A 6986-nucleotide genomic window follows, 5' to 3' on the forward strand; every position below is an offset into this window, starting at 1 on the left:
CAGTAGTGAAAGAACAGGTTAAGGACTATTTAGAAAAGCTGGACATGCACAAGTCCATAGGTCCAGATGTAATGCATCCAAGGGTGCTGAGGGAGTTGGCTGATGTGATTGCAGAGCCACTGGCCATTATCTTTGAAAATTCATGGCGATCGGGGGAGGTCCCAGACAACCGGAAAAAGGCAAATATAGTGCCCATATTTAAAAAAGGGGAGAAAGAGAACCTGGGGAACTACAGACTGGTCAGCATCACTTCAGTCCCCGGCAAAATCATGGAGCAGGTACTCAAGGAATCCATTTTGAAGCACTTGAAGGAGAGAAAGGTGATCAGGAACAGTCAACATGGATTCACCCAGGGCAAGTCATGCCTGACCAATGTGACTGCCTTCTATGAGATAACTGGCTCTGTGGATATGGGGAAAGCGGTGGATGACTTTAGCAAAGCTTTTGATACAGTTTCCCACAGTATTCCTGCCAGCAAGTTAAAAAAGTATGGATTGGATGAATGGACTATTAGGTGGATAGAAAGTTGGATAGACTGTTAAGCTCAACGGGTAGTGATCAACGGCTCAATTTCTAGTTGGCAGCAGGTATCAAGCGGAGTCCCCCAGGGATCGGTCCTGGGGCCAGTTTTGTTCAACATCTTTATTAATGATCTGGATGATGGGATTAATTGCACCCTCAGCAAGTTCACAGATGACACTAAGCTGGGGGGAGAGGTAGATAAGCTGGAAGGTAGGGACAGGATCCAGAGTGACCTAGACAAATTGGAGGATTGGGCCAAAAGAAATCTGATGAGATTCAACAAGGACAAGTGCAGAGTCCTTCACTTGGGAAGAAAGAATCCCATGCACTGCTACAGGCTGGGAACCAACTGGCTAAGCAGGAGTTCTGCAGAAAATGACCTGGGGATTACAGTGGATGAGAAGCTGGATATGAGTCAGCAGTGTGCCCTCGTTGCCAACAAGGCCAATGGCATATTGGGCTGTATTAGTAGAAGCATCACCAGCAGATAGAGGGAAGTGATTATTCCCCTCTATTCAACACTGGTGAGGCCACACCTGGAGTATTGCATCCAGTTTTGGTCCCCCCACTACAGAAGGGATGTGGACAAATTGGAGAGAGTCCAGCGGAGGACAACAAAAATGATTAGGGGGCTGAGGCACATGACTTACGAGGAGAGGCTGAGGGAACTGGGCTTGTTTAGTCTGCAGAAGAGAAGAGCGAGGGGGGATTTGATAGCAGCCTTCAACTACCTGAAGGGGGGTTCCAAAGAGGATGGAGCTAGACTATTCTCAGTGGTGGCAGATGACAAAACAAGAAGCAATGGTCTCAAGTTGCAGTGGGGAAGATCTGGAATGGGTTACCTAGGGAGGTGGTGGACTCTCCATCCTTAGAAGTTTTTAAGGCCTGGCTTGACAAAGGATGATTTAGTTGGTGTTGATCCTGCTTTGAGCAGGGGATTGGAATAGATGACCTCCTGAGGTCTCTTCCAACCCTAATATTTTATGATTCTATGTGTTCTTTGGATGCATCAGCAAAGAAATATCAAGTAGAAATAGAGTAGGGATTTGATTGTAAACAGCACTAGAAAGACCATTACTGGAATACTTTGTCCTGTCCCAGTGTCCACACTTCTAAAAGGATGTTGAAAAATTGGGAAGGTTTCCAAGAAGAGCAACAACGATTTGAGAATTTGAAAACCTTCCTTACAATAAGAGATTCAAAGAGCTCAATCTATTTAGCTAACTGAAGGGAAGTTAAGAGGTGACTTAAGCATGGTCTGTACATACTTACATGGGGAGAAAACACCTAATGATAGAGAGCTCTTTAATCTAGCAGACAAAGGCATAACAAGATCCAAGAGTGGGGAAGACGAAGCATAAATTCAAACAGGAAATAAGGCACACATTTTTAGTAATAAAGGTAAATAACCATGAGAATAGCTCACCTAGGATGTGATAGATTCTTCATCACTAGACATTTTTAAATCAAGACAAGAAGTCCTTCTAAAAGATATGCTGTAGTTCAACTACAACTTATTAGGCTTGATGCAGGAATTTCTGGGCAAAATGTTATGGCCTGTGCTGTGCAGGAGGTCAGACTAGATGATCACCATGGTCGCTTCTCTTCTTTAAAAAAAAAAAAAAAATCTAGGAAACCTCCAAAGGGGAGCCTCCACGGTGTGAGAATATGCCCTTCTGGTACTTAGACGAACAGAAGTTGCAGACCCCTGATCAGTTTAAGACCCCTGAACAAGTATATGGTGAATTACTACCTTCAAGATGGAGCAAATTCAGTTGTTGGACTGTCCAGTGGCAGCCTGGCTCAGTTTCAGCAGCTTATCCCTGAATGACATTCCGATTAGCAGCCAGCACAGGAACAGGATATTTGGTGTGTTTTCCTCATGGACGCAGAAGCATTTGTGATTAATAGGAAAAATATACATGCTGGAACCCACACTGAGAACAGTTTCCTTCAGATTCAAGGTGGACTTTACCATGGCCCTGATAAATCTCCCCAGGAACAAACTAGGGAAAATAAGGAAGAAGATAAAGAGACTCCTCAGACTTCAAAAAATTCCTCAAAAACTAGGCTCAAGTTCAGGGGTTACTATCTCTACCATTCAGTCAAACCTCCCAAGTCTGGATCCATAACTGGGCCCTCTGAAAACGGAAAGTTAACCTGCCTCACAGTGGTGGTTCATATGACAAAATCTTTAGTGGAAAGTGAATAAGGAAGTCCTATGGTGTCTAAACCACATGAAGATATGGAACAGCAATGTAATCTGTCTGTCTTCCCCAGTGGGACAGTAGAATCAGATGCCAGTCTGTCAGGTTAGAGAGCAAAATGTGAAAAATATAAAAAAGGGGACAATGGTCCCTTAAAGAGTCAAACTGGTACATAAACTCACTGAAGTATAATGACTGGAGTGTTTGCCATCATGATTTTTGCAAACTGAGACAGATTCTGGGTCCTTCTAAAAAAGGGCAATGCAACCAATGTAGGGTATATAAATTGCCTCAGGATGGTCCAAAATCCTAGAAAATGTCCAACATTGCTGGAGGCTTTGGATCTATACTGACTGCTGTGCCAAATCTTGGTTCAGGTCCAGTATATTTCAGAAGTGACTAACCTAATAGCAGACTGTTATTCTTACCCTCAACATGATGCCTGGTGGAAACTCCCCAGTTATTAATACAAGACTTGGGCCCAAGCAGTAGTCGAATTTGCCTCACATCCACTCTACTAATTCAGTGAAACTAGTATAAGTATTCCAGAATTGGAAGAATAAAAACTCTCTTCCCCTTAATAACAAGTAAGCAAACCTTGACTATGCTGCTTTGTCTGGCATAGGATCCTCCTCTCTAAGATAAAGGGAGTGGTAACATTTTCTATTATCAGTTGTGTTCCAACCTCCTTGAATGCCTACTAGAGTAAAAAGGGAAATTGGGCTCTCCTGTCCTCTGGTTAGATCACAATTATCCTTTTGTAAAAACCTCTTCTGCCAGGATCAGCAATTAATTGGATCAGTCAGATCATGTTGCAGGCAATATAGATACTTCCATGTATGAGATACCCTTTGGCCCCACTTTGGTCATCCATCTAAAGGAGATGTCTCAAGTCAGACAATTAGGCCACAGAAGAGGTCCTGCTTTAACAATGTTATCATCTGTTCTATTCTCCAAATGAAAGCAGCTCTATATCAGCACTGAGTATAGAAGCTCAATGCCTTGCCTTAATATTGTGATGTTTGCTGGCAACACACTGTAGGAAAATCAGGACTTAAAGAAAGATATGGAGGTGAAATATTGTATACTGTCACTCCCTAAGTAATTCTGCTTGTATTCTCCAAATCTTAAACACAGAGGATAGCAAACAGAAGCATTCTTATTGATTCACTTCAAGTTCAAGGGATGATTTATCACTTCAACATTAGAGATGACGAATCAGAATCCTGGCGGCCTCAAATGAAGAAGTGCTGCAACTCATAGGAACAGGGACATCACAAGGGAAGAGCCCATTGAGGCGAGAGAGGGACAGTGAGGCATGTATATACACCGTATTTTCTGGAAATGTTCCTTGCCTGATGCTGTGCTACACAACGAAGAAAAGGAAGGCACTGAATATAGAGCCTCCATGTTCTTTAATAAAGAACAGAATTTCCTGCAAGATCCTTTTGCAAAATTCACAATACTGAATCATAAATGAAGTAAATAGACAATCGACTCAATCCTACAAAGTTTTATGCTTGGGAGTAACTTTGCTCATGGGATTGCTCCTGTTGCAGTCAATGGGACTACTCACAAGAGCAAAGTTACTCACAGGTATAAAACTTGCAAGGTTGAGTCCATTGTCTATTTAGCTCATTTATGGAAATCTTCCAGGTACGAGGATTTGAGAGAGAAAGAGGACTGGAAAATGGAAGCATTTTTACTTTGGCTTGCTTTCAATTTTCAAGATCTGCATGGCTGCTTATACGGTTTTTCAGATGCAATATATATTTATATTTATATTTATATTTATTTATTTTCCTGGTGTTTCCTTTTGCAAGCTGCAGTAACTTTTTTTTCTAATGTTATATTTTGTACATATAATCCCAGTATTCATTTTTTAAAATATGTAAATATTTGTGTAAGCAATAGACTGGAAAGACTTCTTCAATATGCATGCAAAATATTATCCAAATACAGGCACTCAAAGTAGTTCATAGCAGCTTTCAACAAATCATAATCAATTAGTGCGTAAACATCACCCATTTAAAAGTCCATAATTATGTATTAATACAAGCATGTACAATGACCTCATGGAACTGCAGTGTTTACAGACCATTAAGTAAATAACACATGATAAAATTACATTACTGAGTATTTACTCTAACAAGACTAATGTCAAGAACAGAACTGTTAAAAATCTATAGCCTTAATACTGCGGGCAGATCGATACAAGTGAATCCCTGTATCCACTCAAAGAATCGTACTAAAATCAGTAAGGATGTGAACAGGTGTAGGGGTCCAGTTGCTCAAATGAAATTGCAAGATCTGGGCCCAACGTATCCACTCTCATACACCCAATATTGCTTATTAGCTATTGTCTTCTCTCTCTGTTTAGAACAGAAAATTAAACCATAAAATATGTTTGATACCATGAGTCGGATTAGCAAACCATCAACAGACAGGAAAATCAGATGTCAGGACTATAAAACCAGGATAACAATCCATCCACACTTAAAACTGTTTAAAAAAAAATATACAGTGGCACAAGTCAGAGTCCAGATTTGTAATGTTAACTCTAAGCAGCCTCTCTTCTCTTGGTCAAATCTTTAATATGTTTGTGACTAATGTCGTTTGATAGTTAAAATACATCTATTTGTTTTAAATAGAACTATCACAACCAACCCCATTTTCCAATAATTCACATGCTGGGAATCTTACAATTGCCCCAAATCCAGACTGACACAAGAAAATGAAAATCAGCATTTGTTCTTTATTTTGAAATTATATTTGAAACCAAGTTCCTAGCCCACCAATTTCCCAATAACAAAGGATATCAGGTATGAAGTTATGTCAAACACACTGGAATATGATCGTTGCCTATTGCTGGATGCTTCTGTGCATCACTGCAGTGAATATCCACCCCACATCACCCAATACCTACGACAGATTACATGCTCTCAAAATATCATTTAAGGCCCTTCCTTCAAATTACCACCATCACCTCCTCTCCCTCCTCCTCGAATGACAAAAAATGAAATCTACTTCCTGGAGGTATATGTAAAAATTCCATAATCCTAACTGGAAATATATTTCAGAACCTGTTAAAGGTGGGAGAGGAAATAATTACACTATTAGCAAAAGGATTTTGATTGCAGAGAAATAAATAAAAGATTGTAAAATCTTTGAAGCAGGACTACAGAGATTGAAAGCAGCTACCTCACTATGGGTGCTACCAAAACATAACCAATCCAGTAAAGAATTCAAGCGAACTGAACCCCCCTTCCCCAAACACAGGCCAGCTGTACATGTACATCACACAATCTGCACCTTTCAGTCCCGCAGCCCCTTCTCTAAGCAGCTTCCTGACGCCCGATGTTCCCCCTCTGGTTTTGCTATCACAGCCAAGCCAAGGGACCCAGCGTTTCTGAAGCCAGCCAAACTAATGCACTTCCCCATCTGCCCGCCTCCTTCTCCTCCCCCCTTGCTGGCTGTGTTGTTGTGTTGTGCCTCTGAAAAGGCAGCTTAATTGTTTGTTATGAGGTCTGCAAAATGTTAGCCCCCGATGGAGCCCCCTTCCCCTCCTCAGGCTGCTGCTGGGTCATCCCTACCCCAGCCTGGGAGGGGCATCTGCCGCCCGCTGATACCCACCCAGCTGCACTGGTTCCTTCAGCCGCGGGCCGGGCACTTGCAGTGGCGGCTGGGTCGGAACCTCTCAGGGATGCTCAGCGGGGCCCCCATGCTCCACGGGCGGCTTCAGGAGGCGGGGTGGGGGTCGCTGCAGAGGCGCGGATGCAGCAGCCCGGCAACATCCACGGCCGCCGAGGAGAGGTCCCCGGAGACACCCGGCCGCTGCAGGCAGCTCAGCCCGCTGCAGAGAGCGCGCAGCTCCCGGCCTCCGCCAGCAGCATGGTCGTCAGGCAGAGCCCGCCCCGCCCTACCTCGCCTGCGCAGCACTCACCCACCCACCCAGCGGCCCTCGCCGCCCGCTCCCCCGGCTCTGCCTCCGCCGCTAGCACGGCCCGCAGCTCCGCCCTGCCGGGCCCCGGGCGCCTCCCCCGTGCTCGGCCCCCTCCTCCAGCCCCGCTCTGTGCGTTGGCTCCCTCTCCCCTGTGGGGAGCGGGGGGGACAGTATTAGCCCCCTCAAATGTCACCTGCAGCTTTCGGACCCACCGCGGGGGCCAAAATTCCCCCCTGATCTTTCTGCTGCCCCGTGGCTCACCCCAGGTTGCTCATTTTCTAGGCAAATTGACTTGTCTGAGTTTTGGGGGGGGC

At 44.1% G+C, this 6986-nt stretch overlaps 1 protein-coding gene across 4 annotated transcripts in view; it reads right to left on the bottom strand.

Annotated features, from left to right (window-relative positions):
* NCOA7 (nuclear receptor coactivator 7) overlaps positions 1–6641 on the bottom strand; it is a 132302-nt gene extending 125661 nt beyond the window's left edge. For 3 of the 4 annotated variants that reach the window (XM_034765736.1, XM_034765731.1, XM_034765733.1), the window contains exon 1: positions 6363–6641. The gene's annotated coding sequence lies outside the window, so the exon portion shown is untranslated. Of the gene's footprint in view, positions 1–6041; positions 6125–6362 lie in introns of those variants that run through there. The other variant, XM_034765734.1, reaches the window with a different exon arrangement.
* Between the last annotated feature and the right edge of the window lie 345 nt (positions 6642–6986).

This window comes from Trachemys scripta, chromosome 3 (genome assembly GCF_013100865.1).
Source record: "Trachemys scripta elegans isolate TJP31775 chromosome 3, CAS_Tse_1.0, whole genome shotgun sequence".
Lineage (NCBI taxonomy): Eukaryota > Metazoa > Chordata > Testudines > Emydidae > Trachemys > Trachemys scripta.